Source organism: Ictidomys tridecemlineatus, chromosome 14 (genome assembly GCF_052094955.1).
Source record: "Ictidomys tridecemlineatus isolate mIctTri1 chromosome 14, mIctTri1.hap1, whole genome shotgun sequence".
NCBI classification, from domain to species: Eukaryota; Metazoa; Chordata; class Mammalia; order Rodentia; family Sciuridae; genus Ictidomys; species Ictidomys tridecemlineatus.
The window spans coordinates 24,956,512-24,975,837 of NC_135490.1; the positions used below are offsets into that span (position 1 = coordinate 24,956,512).

The 19,326-nt window shown below is 35.2% G+C and overlaps 1 long non-coding RNA gene across 1 annotated transcript; it reads right to left on the reverse strand.

The window, feature by feature from the left end:
- Positions 1-1,196: 1,196 nt before the first annotated feature.
- Positions 1,197-16,900, reverse strand: LOC144370583 (uncharacterized). The gene is made up of 4 exons (XR_013430497.1): positions 16,541-16,900; positions 11,457-11,607; positions 9,338-9,438; positions 1,197-1,626 (listed from the first exon to the last, which is right to left on the reverse strand). It is a non-coding gene; the product is annotated as an uncharacterized LOC144370583 (long non-coding RNA).
- Between the last annotated feature and the right edge of the window lie 2,426 nt (positions 16,901-19,326).

Sequence of the window (19,326 nt, forward strand, 5' to 3'; positions counted from 1 at the left end):
GTGTTAGCTCTGATCTCCCAGGCTCCTGTAGCAGCAAGCTGCTGCCTGGAATCCTCGAGGTGTGTCCCACCTCAGCTGTCTGCTTGTCATTTGAGAAACATGGAGCACTTTCCAAACACCAGTTTGCTGGGCAGCTTCTGGAGCAGCTAGGGTGAGGTTACTTTTCTGATCTGCAGGTTTTAGATATGAAATTTGTCCATTGTGTTTCTCTCTCTGTGATCCCTCCCCTAGGGTGAACTAGTATTGCTGCTGCTGCTGCCACACCTGCTTGACTCCAGTGTACTCTTTCTTGTTCCTTGTTCAATGCGCCTGAATTTCTGAGTCTCTAAGAGACGCTAACTGTCCAGTATTAGATTTCAGTGAGCTTCCTCTTTCGCCCACTTCTCTGTGAAGCAGTATTCCCATTGCTTCACTCCTTAGCCACAGAACCAGATATGAAGTCTTCCTCTAATTGGCCATCTTGAATCTTGAACAACTTCACACAACAATTTGCGAGTACTTTCCCCACATATTTCTAATTTAATCCTCACAATAACCTGTGAAGTAGGTACTATGATTAACTCCCACTTTCCAGATAAGGAAATTGATGCTCAAGCACATTCTGTGGCACACTCAATATCTCAGTCAGTGAAGGCGAGCTCTTTCCAATACAAATTGCTCCTTGAAATAACTATGTAGCCTAGAACATTGTAACTCTCCAGTCCTGCTTCCTGGCTGCCCACTTGCCTTAAGAAGAACAGAAAATTGCCAAGCATGGTGTCACATGCCTTTAATCCCAGCAGCTGAGACAGGAGGATCACAAATTCAAGACCAGCCTCAGCCACTTAGTGAGGTGTTAAGCAACTTGGTGAAACCTTGCCTCAAAATAAAAAACAAAAGGGCTGAGCTTGTGGCTCCATGGTAAAGTGCCCCTGGGTTAAATATACAGTCCTCCCTGCCTCTGCCCTGCCCCCCAAAAATAAATAAATAAATATATATATATATATATATATAAATACATATATATAAAATCAGGAAAGATAACATGAATAGTTTTTCTCCACAAAAAATTAAAAGCATTTTTTTCATACCAAACAAGTTCAGTGTCTAGAGAAATGTAAACAAACAACGTTTGTGACATATACAATAGATAAAGTTATATCTTTAGGCATGAAGAGATCTTATGAATTAATAAGAAAAAGGAAAACATGGTGACAGATCCTTCTCAACACAAGATCTACAAATGACCAGCAAACAAATGAAAAACAATATTTTAGCTTTCTATTCAGTGAAATCATTTGAGTAAAAATTGATGTGAATGGGAAAATATGATTTTGATGGCTATCTTTTGCTGTTTAACAACTTAAGCCAAACTTAGCGGCTTTAAACAACAGTTTATCACAGTTTATGTGCATTGAGAATTGTAGGAGCCACTTAGCTGAATGGTTCTGGCTCAAGGTTTTCCAGGAAGTTGCAGTCATCTAGATTAGACTGAGGCTGAAGGGTCCTCTCTCAAGCTCACTCACATGGTTGTTGGCTTCAGTTCCTCTTGGGTGGTTACACTGAGGACTTGAGCTCCTTTTCATATCACATACCTCCCTCAATTGGTCTGTCATGGAGCAACTTGCTTCCCCTAGCACAAGTGACCTGAGATAGGGAGAGACAAAGAAAGAGCACGAAGACACAAGCAGTCTCCATTTAACTGAACATCAGAAGCAAAAGCCCACGCTTTTGCCATCTTCTTTTCATTAGCGGCAACTCATTACATGAAGCCCACTCTTAAGATGAGAGAATCATTGAGGACCATTTTAAAGGCTGCCCAACACAATGATAATCTCCAACATGATCATAAAGTAAGGGAACAGGTAGGAGAAGGTATTGTTTCTCTCTGTCTGGATGCAATCTGGCAATGGAGCCAGCTGACCATGGACTGGAGCCTCTGAGAAGATGAGCTGATGTAAAAATTTTTCTCCTGTAGGTTGTTCTTGTCAGTCATTTCAGTCACAGTTATGAAAAGCTGACTAACAATACTGAATAGACTGAAGATGCTGTATAAATAGTTATTGTATTGTTTCTGGAATAATGGTAAGAAACACATCTGTACATATTCAATGCAGATGTACTTTTTTTCCTGAATATTTTTCAATCCAAGGTTGGATCTGCAGACATAGAACCTGTGGATGTGGAGAGCTGACTGTATCTATCAAAACTTAGCCTCTTCTTGGTCTTTGTGATCTGCCAATTCTGCCTCTAAAAGATAACAAATACTAGAGAATAAAGAAGATATCCACACTGCATAAATTATAATGTAAAAGTGTGAAATAAAAATAAATGCTTTAGGTTTAATTATTTAAGACAGCTAAATTACACCTTCTGGAAGTACAAAATTTGCAACTATCAGAAAGATTTTTGGTTAAGTTTTAATATCAGGGGCAATTAGTTGTAATTGATCATTGAAGATAGTCATATGTTGATAGTTTTGCACAACTTTCATATTTATATGCTTGGAAACCAATTTTAGAAGAATAAAATCCTAAATGTTAATAGTGATTTCTTTTGTGTGGCAGGATTGTGGGAACTTAACTTGCTTTCATCTCTATTTTTTCAAAATTCTCTAATTTTTTCTTTACTGAGCTTATATTAACATGGGTAATCAGGATAATGCACCTTAGAGAAGAACTGTAGAAAATACAGAAATCATAATTTTAAAAAATTGAAAAAGAATTTAGTAATGATTTTGAGACCAGCTCCTAAAACACTGTGTGAGAATTTAATGATTATGTTTTAAGCTGTTACAGTTATGATTATTTTTATATATTCAATATAATAAAACATGAGCTAAATAGCATCTTTGTTTTAGAAATGCAGTTTTAAATAAAATTTGGTCTAATGGGAGTAGGAGGGTGAAAGTAAACTTGTCAATAGTCTAAAAGTTTTTTTTGTTGAAAGTAAATTATCATTTCTTCTTGGAGTCTTAAAAAAGCAGACAAATTATAGGTTCCTCATTAAATGACTGCCTTTTATAGTAAGGCATGAATTAGTGATTTAAAAGGTTGTTGCTACTCTAAATATGGTGGTTTTGACCAATTTGATTGGAATTCTCTCCAATAGTTTTCTTGGTAAGAAAGAATGTTAGTTCAAGATACATGGGCATTACTTAACATCATTTCCCAAGCTGTTCTGTGTGTCTTTCCTTGTGCCAAAGGTTCTGTTACATGCGGTCAAGGGGTACATGCCTCTTGGTGACACAATACTTTTTAAATGTTCCTTTACAACATCTTATTGCTGAGTACATACCGTTTGTAAGTGAGGAATTTTGAAACAGAAGATATTTTTGAGATCACATAGTATTCATAATAATAAACTGATTCAGATTCAAGCTGAGTAGCTTCAAACAAGCAGAAAGAAGAAAGAAAGAAAGAAAGAAAGAAAGAAAGAAAGAAAGAAAGAAAGAAAGAAAGAAAGATGCATTCTTTAGTAGGTACTGAGAAAATCTTAAGAAGTTTCATTCTGTAACATGTTCTTATATGATACAAAATTTAAGTTTCCTCTCGAGTTCAACAATTTCCCTGTTATGATGGTTTTTAGTAGCTAGCCTATTATAATATATCTTTGGAAAGTGTTTATTATATTTTAAAATTTGGATCTGAATCCATCCCCAGGCTTAAAGCCGACATTCACAAGCTCTTGTTGGCTCTATCTCAGGCTGGAGAAAGCTCTTATTGTGGTCAACTCAACTTCGCCAACTATTAATAATGTCAGAATACCATTCTGCAAAGCAGGGCAATACTTAGTCAAAGTGATTCATATTAGCTGAGCATGAGCAAAGAAATCTGAACAGGCTATTTCAGAGTCCTGGACTGCTATTGAATCCATTGCTCTTGTGAACACAGTGGAAAAAATCAGGGTTCATGCTCCTGGCTGTTCAGACTCCTTAGTAAATGTTTCACTGTGTCCCAAGGAGAAGACAGAGTGTTTTAATGTGGGAAATGGAACCTTCTGTGCTGTCTGTTCTGGAGAAAAGAATGTGGTTTCTAAAATATTACTTTTTGAACTTCCTGTACTGTATTTATACAGTTCTGACTCTTGAAAAGGCTAAATTGTGTTATGACTACACCAGTCACTGATAGACCCAATTTGCTCTCTGAGAGAAGTGTTCTTCACCATCAATGTGCTGTTTCCTTTGTGGGGTACATTCCTTCCTGAGTCTGTTTTGCTCTACACTCAGCAACCATTGAGAGAAAAGCATTGGCCATAGGAACCATTTCTCCACTTACCATGCTACCCAATTATATTCTGCCCTAGAACATGCTCATGGTTGAGTGGTGGAAAGCAAGGGCATGGGAGAAATTGAACTGGACTCTAATCCTGACTTTGAGTTCACATCTCTGACCCTCGTAATGCTTCATATTCACATTCAAGAAATGATAATTATTTTTTAGCCAACTAGAAGAAGAATTCATTTGGATGTGGAAAATGTGTGCTGGTTGTTGGAAATGCATGAGGAATTTTTGAAGATTGGTATATGTTTCAGACCATCTTTTTATATACTAATGAACTCAAAAAGTGAAAAAGACATCAGCAAGAATTGGAGGAACAGATAAAGCAATGTCTTTCTTTCTTTCTTTCTTTCTTTCTTTCTTTCTTTCTTTCCTTCCTTCCTTCCTTCCTTCCTTCCTTCCTTCCTTCCTTCCTTCCTTCCTTCCTTCCTTCCTTCCTTCCTTCCTTTCTTTCTTTCTTTCTTTCTTTCTTTCTTTCTTTCTTTCTTTCTTTCTTTCTTTCTTTCTTTCTTTCTTAAATTGCAACCCCAATAAGAAATACATTTTACTTGCTTACCTAGAGTCCACCACATGTACATGACATACATGTAACTAATATCAAAGTTTAATGAAATAATACTATTTTATAGGTGAAATATTCTAATATTTTACCTTTTCTTTCCTTCTGGTCAGACTCAACAACCACTAGTGGTATATCAATAGCAACTTGGAAAATATTAATTAAAAGGAGAGTAATTTATTACATAAATTCATTTTGTATTAGCTATCGAGAATGATTTAATTTTACCTGCATTTTGTAACTTCTATTTATACTAATAAAGGCTTGCCTCAACAATGGGAAAGGAAATTAATAATTCCTAAGAAATGTGTACTAGATATTACCCATATTATTTTACATATATCATATCCTCATTTTGCAGGTAGGGAAAACAAAGTTGCAAGAGATAAAGTACCTCACGCAAGAATATGAACCCACAGAATTCCCAAGTCTCTAAATTCAAGAGGCTGTCACATTTGCAACAATGACACATCTGTAAGCTCTTATCTCTGGGATAATGTACCATATATTACTCCCTTTAATTTAAGTTATACATTCTTGACTCCTTAAGAATGCAATTTGAGTTAAAACTATGACAGAAAAATGTGGGGAAAGATCACATGTTAATTCTCCTTTGCATAATCCTAAAGAGAAGCTGTTACCAAGAAATAATCTGAAATGGAAGGATAATTAGACTAATTTTTAATGAAGCAGAACTCATTGGCAGGTTCTGTGATTCTAAATTCAAAATAGAATTTTTTATTGTTCTTTTAAAAAACTTTTATAAAAGACAATACAAGAACCTTTGTTCTTATTTCTTGACTTTGATAGTACAATCATAAACCTAGAAGAATTTTAGTTTGCTTCCAGTGTTTGAAAGGATGATCAAACTCCAAGTTTATTTTTTCATAGTTTTTTTCTCCTACAGATTCTTCTCCCCAACGGATTAACCACAGACATTTGAAGTTGTACTGTTTAAATATCTTTGAATTATTTTTGTTTAAAAATGTCAATGGGTACGATAGGAAAAGTACATTTTTTTCCCTGCAACTTCAAAACAACTGAACAGAACCTTTGGACTGAAACCAAGAATTGAATGTTTCAGCTTTAAGAAGATTTTCTTCTCTGAAAAATAATGAATGAGTCTCTTTGCTAGTTTAACTATTTCAAGTTTCAATTCTCTGACTTTCAACATATTTAAAAAATAGTGTTTCAAAAATAAAATAAGCATGGTTTTCTTTCTCAGTTATCTCTCACATCCATAGTTATATAAACTTCACATATACAAAAGCTTCTATACAAATGAAGCAATAATGTTCTTAACAAGTAGTATTCCATTTTTTTAATGACTTCTTTCAAGTTTCCATTAGTGAATGGCAACCCTTGAACCCAGCCCGCAATGGCCAGTGAAATTGGGAAGGCCTTAATTGTCTATAATGTTCTGTTTGTTCTCCACAAGAATTTTGGAGTCCATTATTGTGTTACTCTTGAGGGAACACAAAAATGTTCAGTAACTTTTATTGTAGGTACCAAAACAAACAAAAACCTGCACATGCTTTGAGATACACAAGAAGCTAAATGAGAGCCACAGTTTCTGAGACTGTGTTGGAGTAGTTGACTCTAGAGATCTGCTTTCAGACACAGAGAGGGATACAAAGCAGAAAGACCATTGGGTTCTGTTTTCAGGAGCAGGTATCCTGGGAACACTACCACCACTTCCAGTATTCCAGGGCTTCCCACGCTTTAGGCTTGTATAGTCATTACAGGACACATGTCCCTTGGCTTATGACATTTCAGCTGAAGCCTTCTCAAACTTTTGTTGTGAGGAAGATGAACTGGGGAGGATGTGACATTTTCAAGGCAGATTTCACATAGAAATGACCTTATAAAATCACTGTTAAAAACTTAAAATCTATAATGACTTTTTTTTCTTTTTTCAAACTATCTCCTTACTGATAGAGTCAATATCTATAGATGATTATTTATAAGAATGCAATACATCCCTTTTGTATTTCCATTCAAAGCTAACTGTATCTACAAGGCAACAGACTCCTTTTTTTTTTGTGAAGGAAACTTGTACAGATAAGATGAATGGTAACTAAGAGCTAAATGGTGACTTGGTTGATAGGTGAAGGTTATCAAAAGGAAAATATGGAATAATAGATGGGGGAACCTATTGAGAGACTCACTTTGTTTTCCTTCTTTCCTGAGGTGCTCTTTGTATTCTCTGATAAAACCAAATTTGTGACAGTGTTATGATCCACAAAACATCTAATCAACTTGGTGGGAAAGAAAGTACCTTCTACTTATTTATTTTAGTCTCCTAAGTGAGTCAACTGAATAGTATAAAATATAAAGTGAGATGGAAAAATAGCAGACTATTTCAATAAAAGAAGTTATATTAATTGATCATGATCAAATATTATATAATTATTTAAAAATAAAGGAATAACATGTTTAAGATTATACTTTAGAAATATTCATCTGGTGTCACCTCTGCTAAGAAGTGACAGAAAGTAGAAAAAGTAGTTTTATTTTTAGTGATAGATCTTTTTTAAAAATTAATGTTCAGTAGTGAACTTATTATATTAAAATAGCCATATGATGAAGTGAAAAGTTACTAGGAGGTAAGAAAAGACACCAGGGTCCTAGCTAAAATTTGCTGTCCAATTAGTGACCTTGTCTGTGCTTACCAATATGAGGTTTATCTCCTTCTTTTGGAATAATCAATTGTCTTTCTCATACATGCACTGCTGTATTTAAACCTTCATATTCCAATTAGACCACATGGTCTTTGAGAAGAGAAACCAGGTTTTTAATCTCTGCTGTATCCTCAATGCTTAAAAATTAACTTGTTTTATGGTTGAAATCAAACAAATATTGAATAAACAATGATTTTTCCATCAAATAAGAAAATAGGAGATAGATTATGACAGAAATTTTAATTCAGATATTTAATCCATAGTCAACTAGAATGATTTAGGTGTTTATTTTTAGCAATCTAGAATTTGGGGCACATTTTAAAGTATCCATTTTAATGTTTTGGTGATTTGAGACAGAAGATTAAGCAGGTGCTGTGGTTTGGATCTGGAATGTTCCCCAAATCCTGTGGGTTAAATGTTTAGTCTCCAGTGCTATTGGGAGGTGTTAGACACTTTAAGAGTTGGGGCCTATTGGGATGTCTTGGGCCATTGAGGTCATATACTTGAAAGGAATAGTGGGGCCCCAATCCCTTACTCTTTCTCTCTTTTGCTTTCTGTCCATGAGGTGAGCAATTTCGCTCTGCTCTCCACTTCTGACACAAGGTACCAACTCTCCACAGGTCCAACCAAAGAAATGGGACAGATGAATCAAGAGTGGAAACCTCCAAAACTGTGAACCCAAATAAACCTTTACTCTTTATAGTTGACTTAACTCAGGTATTTATTGTAGCAATAGAAAGCTAATATAGCAGGTTTGACTTCTCTTTCCTCATTAGGCAAATTAATGATTTGCTCTTTGGAGACTAAATTCTATGCAGCCCTATACAGATGAAACAAGATGACAATATGACCTTGTATTTTTTTTTTCTTTTGAATGTCATTGAGGAAGGTAACATAAGGTAGCCATCACATTTTCATTTGGTTAACATAGCCAAGAAAATACTCTATTTTTAAAATCTAAAGTAATTCAGAAGCAAGAGGATAATTTGTGGGAAATTGAATAATGAAACACGCAATTTTTTTTTAATTACAAGGTATCAGAAGCTTATACAGAGTCATATCTGGAGCACTAAGGTTTCCTATTGAATATAATCATTCTTATTTGATGAGGATCGATGAAAAAAAAAAGAAATAATGTGTGTAATCATTAGGGCTTAATCCCAGGTCTCTTGTTTCCCATTATCTTCTCTATCATGTAAACTTGTACTCAAACCTGCTGTTCTTCTGTATTGCTGACAGGGTTAGTGTGAGCATATCCTTTGGTCATAAAAGATGTTGGAAATTCTGATTCACCCCTTCATCTGTCTCCACTTGCTATCTTCTCACAGCTATACTTTTGATCACCATGTGTTATTCTTGAAGAATTCCCTCTTTTCAACTCAAGTGCCATTACCAAAGGGTAGCAATGTGAGGGGTGTTTATAGATGCATGTTACTGAAGTTGGGATAAATCTGCAGTAAAATCTGTTTTTTCTAAAGTGTCTACCTTGTAGAAGGACATTCAATTGGAGGACATACTCAGCCACTTACCATTGAGTCATGACTTTAGAAGTAGGCAATCCTGGATATGTATGCAAAACAATATCACACTTATCAAGAAGATAAAGCATTCAATAAAATATAGCATTTAAATCAGTAGGAGGCAACGGGGAAGAAAATATAAACAAATAATTTGATTTTTAAAATGTACAATTATTGGACTGTTCAGTTTTTCAAATGAGTTGATAGAAAGACATAGTTGTAAACATACAAAATATATGAAGGCATTTTGTAATTAAAAATGATGTTTATGTTTTCTAGCTGCAGAGTGATTTAAAAATAGAGGAGATCACCACCTACCCTGATTCTTTAAACAAGCCTGTATTTTCTTCAGTGGTTGTGGCTTGGCGAGGCCCTCTTGGAGTTCTTTCTGCGATTTAGTCAGTGATATTGAACAGGCACTAAAGTAAGAGAAGAAGGGAAACTGTATAAAGTAAATAAACTTAAGGCAGAAGATACATGTGCCCAGAAAGTTCAACAATTTAGAATATTTGTCTGATTTTTTTTAAATCCAAAAGTAATGTGTATTGATTATAACAGGAAGTTAGTCTTCCAAGTCAGATAATGTATATGTGTGGCCAAAACCCTTTTTATTTTTTTTAAATGCAATAAAAAATTTTAAAGTCCTTTAAAGACTGTTTTGTCTGTCTTCATGAAGCCTCTGAAAAACATTTTAGTTAATTCTTACATATAAATGCACAGTTCTTTAAAAAGAATATGTATAAAAATATGTACTGAGAACTAACTATAAAATTACTGTATACAAAGCAAGATTTTAAACAGGATTGCCCTTGATGAAACATGCTGAGTTTTTATTTTATTTTATTTTTGTGAATTGTTAATTTACTAAAATTTATTTTCATCTTTGTTATTTCAGATCTTTATTGATGAAGCTGAAATAATAAACCACTTTTTCTGAGTTTTTTTTTTTTGTTTTGTTTTGGGTTTTTTTTGGTTCTGGGGATTGAACCCAGGGGCACTTTACCACTGAACTTCATTCCCAATCCTTTTTGTCTTTTTATTTTGAAACAGGGTCTTGCTAAATTGCCCAGGCTGGCCTTCAACTTGTGATCCTCCTGCTTCAGCGTCCTGAGTCCCTGTGATTACAGGGGTGTGCCACTATACCTGGTAGTAACCCATTGTTCATCTGGCCCGATTGTCTAAGAAAACGTCCTTCTCTCCCCTTTCTAAATGCTAATAAAAATCATAATGTAGTTCAAAGACCTCAGTGTGACGGTACCATCATCCCCAGATCAACATTTTGTGATCCCAAGTGTATTGTGATTTGGGATGTCACAAGTTTCTTACAAATGTCAAGAAAACAGTTATATTATTGTGGAATCACATATGCTATACTTAAAGTATTTTTTCACTAAATGTAGAAAACTAAATCTTCCTTGGCTGGCACTGAATAAGGGAATGGAATGGTTGTAAGGGAGAAAAAGAATGCAAACTGGCAACTGGTTAATTAAAATAATGATGACGTCAGTCTTTTTACATTGGAAATATGCACACCATGGCCGTCCAGTGGAGAGGAGTACAGATCTGCTGATAAGACTGGGGAACTGCATTTGAGGTTAGATGAATGCTTACCATGTGTGACCAACTGGGAGGAAACTGTGGTGAGTCGGGGCAGAAGAGAAATAACTCACTGAGTGTCTGACATAATGATATTGCATCTCTTCTGCAACAATTTCTGTGTTATGTATGACTTACGGGAGTTTGATCTTGCTTTTCGTCTGTTGCAAAGAAATGCATTTTGGCTCAGATTAAACTGTGATCACTTTCATTTAGCATTTCAAGTTCATTCCCAGTCATGGCTACAGTAAGTCTTTGAAATCTCAGAAGCCATAGAATGAATGCAAAGCCATGCTGCCTGCTCTCATTCAGAGAACTTGTCAAATCCCACAGGGTAATGACAGCTAAGTGCCGTGAAGCAGCGCTCGACTTTCCACCCGTGACCCAGTTTGTTATTCTGTGTCATTGATGGCTTTTACAAGTCAATTTGGTTCATTATAGCAGAAAAAGAATCAGGAAGACAGGATGTGATGAAATGTTTCCACTAAAATTTTTCTAGGGTATTTAAATTGGGGGGAGGGCTTCTTGGCTTTTTCTCAGACACCAAAGAGAAAGAAAAAAGACAGTTGAAGTAGGAATCACATAATACACTATGCAGATTATTATGATTAAAACCTCTTAAGTAAACTGTGCTGCTGGTATCCTTTACATTTTGTTTTTTTCGAAATCCCAAATGCTTTTGAATTTTCAAAACTCTCACTACTGGCCTACAAAACCCTAGAGAATCAGCAGACCAGAAGAGGAAACCTGGAACAATAAGAATAAACAACACTTCTGCTTAAGATGGATGTGAATTGTCAAAAGAAAGGTTCACCATAGACAAGTTTCAATCTTGCCAGACCTTTTCCAATTCTGTTTTTCTTTTTCGACTCTGACAGGTCTGTCGAGTTTTCTAAAGCCTTTCTTGGACAACTCTGGTAACTAAGTCTTCGTCATAGGTGAGGTTGGATGCCCACACTTTTGTCTTCCCAAGGTTGTCACAGTATCTTTACCTATGGGAAGAATAAGTAGACTGTCACTTTAAACCTATACAAGTCTAAATTATATGCCTTTAAAAATATTTTTCGTTGCTTTCTTTTGTTATTTGTTCTTGTTTTTAAGGGAGGTAAAGAAATTGTATCAGCTTTTCCCAACCTGCTAGCTTCCAAAAACAGTGACACAACATGAGCTTCAAAGACAAACAGGGCTTGTATCCCTAGCTCTATGGCTCTAGAGGAGTAATTTGATTTCTCTGGGCTTTAATTTTTCTCATTGACAAGATAGGGATATTCTTATTGCCTGGTTATGTAATGACTGAATTAGATAATGTCTAGTATATATTAACTATTCAAAATGTTTTAAAACTATTTTTTTTGTGTGTAAAATGTTAACAATTGAACTACCATATGATTCAACAGTACCACTCCTAGGTATGTACCCAAAGGATAAGAAGAAATTATTATACTGAAGAGACATTTGCACTTCCATGTTTACTATAGCACTATTCACAATACCTGAAAAATGTGATCAACCTAAGTGTCCCATTGACTGATGAGTAGATAAAGAAAATATGGTTCATATACATCATGGAATACTATTTACCTGTAACAAAGAATAAAATTGTGTCATTTGTAACAACATGGATGGAACTGGAGATCATTCTGTAAATGAAATAAGCTAGGCACAGAAAAACGAGCACTGCATGATCTCACTCACATGTAGAATCTAAAAAAGTCGATCTCACAGAAGTTGAGAGTAGATGATTGTTATCAGAGGCTAGGGAGAGTAGGGGAAGAGGGAAGGATAGGGAAAAAATTAATACATGGGTACTAAGTTATAGTTATACAAGAGCAAGAAGTTCTGGGGTGCTATTGCACAGTAGGGTGACAGTTATAGACTGTATTGTTATAGAGAACAATAATAGAATATACATTTCAAAAAACTAGAAGAAAGTATCTTGAATGTTTTCACCATAAAGAAAGGCTAAATACTTAAGTGTGTGTGCGTGTGTATGTGTACATATATAATGTTTAAATTATTCTCTCTCTCTCATATATATATATATATATATATATATGAGAAACATTATACAGTGTATATGTGTAATCAAACATCACACAGTACCCCATAAATATATAAAATTCTTTGTTTTTATTTATCAGTTAAAAAACTAAATTTAAGGGTGTTGAGGATGTAGCTCAATGGTAAGGTGCTTGCCCAACATACACATGACCCTGGGGCTGATCCCCAGCACCACAAAATAAAACAACAACAACAAAAGAGTAAGGTTAATAATTTAAAAACAACATAGGAAAAAAGTTAAGAACTGAAAGATGAGAAATTTTAAAAATTTGTAGAATTCTGTACCTCAAGTTGTATTTGTCACCAACATGATAAATTTTAGACCAGATAGAAAAGATACTTTTCATCTAGGTCTTCTCCCATCTACCTATATCAAATAACTCAGAATCCTTTCACTCTGGGCATACCTCAAGTTACATTTGCAAGTCACATTTTCATTCTGTATCTATAGGTTAATGATATTAATCACATAGATAAAAATCCTTTATGCCTTCTGTTAATATTACACACTATTTCAAATATACCTCTTTCATAGGACTTCACCCTGGCTAATATCCTTTTGAAATGGCTCATTTTATCTAGGAAGTCCACATTAGTATCTTTATTTACACAAAATTATGGTTTGTGATTATTTGCAGCAATTGATCATTCAATCTTTCATATTATTCTCTGATCAATTCTAAGTGTGATCTGTGAGTTCTAGAATTTGAGTGAAGAGTTCTGATAAAAGCTTTTCCTAAAATCAAAAATTTGTCAAAGTTGAAGAAATTGTTATTTTTTTTTTTGGACTAACACAGAGCATCTGATAACTAGGAACTATATAAAAAATACCTTTTAAATACTAATTAAACAAAACAAGACCTTGATAATGATAATTCTCCGGTTTCCTGAAATCAGGAAAATCTTAATTCTGTAATCTCTCTGAATAATTATTTTAATTTCTACTCAACTATAGTGGTCTCCAAAATGGAGTGTACAAAGTAGTCTTTTGGGATTCTGTAAAAATATTAGAATTTCTCTTCATGGTTCATTATTTTATAATCTATAAAAGAAAATAACTTATCTTAGCAAGTGAATTGTCCCTGATCCCTCTCACCCCACCATACATCCTGAATATCAGGTAATTCGATGTCAAGCCCTCTGTTCAGAGTAAATTAAGGTAGAGTTGTGGTTTTACTGTGAGGAGTGTTGACAACAGTGTCTTCATTAGATCATTTTGTCAGCTCTGTGTATTGCAATGTAATACAGTTTCTAGTGTGTTTCTCATTTTGTAGTTTTATGGCACCAAGACCTCACATAATGAACATGTGAACTAAAATATTCCTTCTTGTTAAATTGCTACATAAAACAATATTAATACTGCAAGCCTCAGGGACCAATAAAGAAAATTGTGTCATCAATACATTTTCTGCTATTAATAAAGGTCTTGGTCAGACACAAAACATGGTAAAAACAGTCTGATACTATCTATCAAGTGGTGAGCCAAAAGAAAAAAGTACCAAGAAAACTGCATGAAATGGATTATACTTACCAGTTTAATTTGAACCTTGCACTAATTATACACTGTGTAGTGAGATATCAACTAATAAATCCATCATTTTAAACCATCTCAAAATATAATTTCTTTTTTATATCTCATGTAAGAATTCATATTTCTGAATATTTTATAACATACAATTAGTATACTAGTTCATATATTATTTATAGATATGTAATTAAAATTAAGCATATAAACACAGCATTTATTTACAGATGGGTAAAAAAGATCAAAGTAAAAGTATCATTTTTTTCAGTAGAGCATAAATTCCTTATACTGTATGATTCTTGAAGGTAGGGGTTTTAAATCACCTAGCCTGTAGTTTCTTCAAGGAGTGAATGAATGGGAGAATGAAAAAATAAGTTTCCAGTGATTCACATTCTTTGACTTCGGGGAGCTATGGCATCTGCAATTTTTAAGGTGGCATTCTCTATAAAGAATATAATCTCTGAGCATCCTCTGTCCTGGAATCACAGAGATAACTATTTGACAAAATGAATGAAGTCAGCTTTAACATCATTGAGCAACAAAAAGTAGTATCTTCTTTTTTCTAAAATTTCCAATTCTTTATATCATGCTGCTTTTTGTGTAAGGGAAACATATTTATAAAAAGATAAAGTCCTCTAATTTATTTTTAGATCATCTCTACATCAAAGGCACGAGATGAACATGGGGTGTCTGAAGATGATGAAAAGACATGGCTGGAAGAAACAAGCTCTGGAGCTGACATAACCCTAGGGGTGAGCAAAGGCTAAAAACCCGGAGAAACTGAGAAATGGTTCTCTTAATTAAGGAGATACAATACTTCCTAATAGAGGCTACTGTGACCCATGACAAGCAATCTTCCTCTGAAAGGGCCAAATCTTCACCTTTCTCTTTACACACTCAAACATGCCTCTTTTTTTTTTTTTAATTTTTCTTTTCTTTTTTTTTATTGGTTGTTCAAACATTACATAGTTCTTGATATATCATATTTCACACTTTGATTCAAGTGGGTGATGAACTCCCATTTTTACCCCGTATACAGATTGCAGAATCACATCAGTTACACTTCCATTGATTTACATATTGACATACTTTACACTCAAACAGCTGGCACAAGGGCTCCTTTTCAATTCCTTTGATTCACAAAAGAACCTGAGAAGTTACTGATGTCCCTCCCACACTTTAGACTGTGTTCTCTGAGGAACACAGAGACTTTCAATTGTCCATTTAATTATTGCTTCATCGAAGTAATAATTCAGCAGTGAACACTGAGTGCCTAGGATGTCAGAAATTGCTCACTTGTCCCATCGTATCCTATGTCCCTGCCTTAATAGTAATAAAACTCGTAGGTTTTCCTACGGGGCCCGAGCCTCTCAGTCTGATTCATATGCTGGGCCATATGTGCCGTAGCTGGTTCACTTCCTTAGAAAGGAAGTTTCTTGCCTTCCACCTTCTTTCTTATATCCAGGCACTGGAATACAGATGTGAATACAGGGAGCTAGCTTCAGCCTTGGGGAGGAGGGCAACCTATAGAAGGAACCTGGGCTCCTGGATCTTGGATAACCTTGTGGGCACAAGCACCTAACGTCTGAACTGCCAGCTCACACTGAGCCTTCTCCATGGAAGAGAACAAGGCTTCCATCTTGTTTGAGAACTGCACCTTGGGGAATCTCTTGATTGGTTCTCAATAAGCAACCAATACTGATGAATACTGAAGAACGAAAATCTGTGTAAATGTTTAATAGAACTTTGACCTAAGTAGGAAATAATTCTGCTTTGTACACTTACAGCAGCAGGTTTTCATGCCATCTGCTCTTCTTGTAGTGCCCATACCCAGGGGTCTGTATTCTGTTTTTCCATCAAGGGGTTTGCTCAGATACTATCAGCTTCATAGTTCTGAACACTTTTGATTCTCCTCTTGATGACACTATACTTTCCACACTGATCCCAACACTAATCTCTTCCTTTGCACTTCTCTCACAGTACATTTTTTCTTTTTTTTTTTTTGCCTAATTGAATAACCATGCATATGTTTATGGATTCTACACTTCAGAACTGGGATTATAATCTAATTTTTCTCTCTCCCTTGTATCTGCAGCCATAGTCTTGTACCAAACCAGTCCTCAGTAATCCAGTAAATGTTTGTGGTATATTTGATTAATATGAGATTTATTCTGCATATTTATTTGGCTGAAATAAATGTTTTTCATATCTCATCTGCAGAAAATGCTCCTATTGACTCCTTTCCTATTGATCAAAGAGAAGAGTAATTGTTATTTCACAGATTATAAGAAAAGGCTATCTTATATCTTCCCCCCGCCCCTCAATTAGAAAGTACTCACCAGCTTTGAAAACATGTGCCAGGAAAACTGCCTATTGTTAGGATAAGATAATTACGATTGTAGTAACTGAGTTAAAAGAAACATCAGCTGCTCCTGTTTTATTTTTCTCATAATAGAGCTTCGGCCTGCTTCAGCGTGATGTTTTCAGGACCCGGTATATATTTTTATTTCCCTCCATGAATCTTTCATCCTTTCCTGACGTCTATTCTTTTTATGCAATTATCCTAAGAGGAAAGCTCTGGCTAAGCAAATTGGCTGTTGTCTGCCTCTGAAGAGACATTCATATCTGCTTGCTTTGCTTTCAAGTTCTGTGCTCAGGAACCCTCAGGCCCGATTTTTAAGGAGGTTTCAGTCTAGTTGAGCTCCACTGTCTCCCCAAATGTCCACAATGAGATTACACGATGGGCAAGATCAGTTTACTGAAGGTACTGAAGCAATAAATCTGGAGCTTTGTCCAGTCACTGTTTCTTTCAAGCCTTGTGGCAGAAAATTAAGCCATAAGAGCTTTGACAAATTAGATATTACTGCATCTAACTGTGTGTGCTTAAGCTTATCACGCTGAATCGCAGCATTGTGACCGACTATTATGCCAATGAGGGCTTCATCTAATCAGCTCAGTGCCATTTAATAGGGATTAATTACCCAACCAAAATGTCATATTAAGGTCACAGAGACTTGAAAGCTAAAGAAAAGGTACATGAAAGTCGGTGGATGAATAGAGAAAAAGAGCATGTTGTACCCCAGGAAGTTCTGAGCATTTTGTTTTATTAGAAGCTGGTAGACATTTAATGAGAACAGTCTTAACTTTCAACCAAGATCAGAAACCATTTAGTTCATTTGGTTCAAAAGGAGATGGTTTTCTGTTCTTTAGTGGGTTTGTGTCTATAGATAGGAAACTCCTGCCCACAGAATACTTGAAATATGTGGCTCACTGTATAGATTCATGGCTTTTATTTAAATTATTCTTTGGTTTTTTGACATTTTTTCCTTTCACATTTACTTTTAGAGAGGAAATAAACCAGATATGATACAATGCTCAAGATAAGATGAATTAAATTGCACATTTGATTATGGAGTGTTTATTAAAAGGAACAAGTTGATCATTTGTTTGCAAGGAAGTTTTTATTTCCTAAAAATCTTGCCAAATTGAATGTCACAGAACAAAAAGAAAAAGACATTTTTTTTAATCTTTATTTTTGATGCCTAAGAAGGTACTGTGCCAGTTTGAGAAGTACATGTAAGCCACCATAGGAAAAAACTCGTGAAGAGTAGTGTTGATTTTACCTGAGTAGACTCTAGAGGAGAAGCCCTTGCATTCATGAGAACTCTGTGTCTCACATGGTTTGACCCTAGCACGGATGCTTGACCCTAATAAATATCACTCCAGTGTCTGATTGACTCGGAGAGCAGTTGTATAAAAGGTATACAGAAAAAAGGCAAAGCACAGCTAGGTCTCTTTTTATTCAGGAATACTAGGTAATTTCCATTAGGCATGTAGACTCAAGGTAGAATTTTTGAACATTGCATAATATGATAAAAACTAACTATCATGACCCCCATTTAAACTTGGAATAGTTAGCACACAGACTGGAATGGCCACTTCTGATAGAGAAAAGGAATTTCAGTTTTCAAATCCATTGAGCTTAGGAAGCTCAGGAGAGAGGCTGTCCATTGAGCTAAGCTTACTAAAAAGACCACCATCTAGTTTTCTGTAGGCCTTCATGTGCCACCATAGTACCAGTTAGCCACATGATGCTGATGAACACATGAAATGTGACTAGTTTATACCGAGATGTGCTACAAGAGTAAAATAATGCCAGATTTCAAAGACTAAGTATAAAAAAGTATGCTTCCTCATGAATAATTTTATTCATTGATTATATGCTGAAATGCAAATTTGGAGGGTTTGGTGAGATAAATGAAATATATTGCTGAAATTAATTTCTGTTTATTTTATTTCCTGTGGCTACTAGGAAATTTAAAATTACATGTATAGCTTGCATTATATTTCTACTGGACAGTGCTGGTGGAGACTAATGAAGGGTCACTTGTGTTGTTATCATCATTGACCTGGCCAGATGTGATCCAGTAACTCAGGAGAGAAGCTTTTTCTGATCTATTCTAATCCCCTAAGCCAGGCCACATCCAAAAACTTTTAGCTCTTACTCAAAGAGCTGGAATTGTTATAATACCAAGTGGAAAATAAATGTAATGGCATCAGTAGTGTACTCGAAAATTGAAACATTACTTCTGGAAAGATAGAAATTGTCATTTTTCAGCATAAAAGAAAGAATTTCAAGATAAAATTTAAAAAGCAATTTCTGGGGACCTAATGAGACCAGCTAAGATTGCCCCGTGAAGGTTGGAGGTTAACTTAATGATTCCCTAAGAGTCAGGTTTGTTTAACACTAGAGACAGGTTGTGGCTCTCCTTCCTCAGGAGGGCAATGATAATATGGCAGGGTCTCCTCTGAAGTCCTAGATAAATATAAGATTGGAAGAGACAATTTAAGATAGCGAGCCCAATATCAGCACTTATTCAGATACTTTTGAGTGCCTCTGAAAGTTGATGACAAGACAGAGCTAGATTACCAGCCCTTTCAGATACAGTGAGCTTCCACCTGGGGCCATCTATAATTTCTCTCCTTAGATATTAATGATAGTCACCTTCAGCCCGATGACTTTATGACACCTCATCATTCTCTTCCAACATTTACATTTCAAGATACACCAAAATCTTACATATATACAATCTGATTGAAAGTATCTCAAAATATGAAGCTGTAT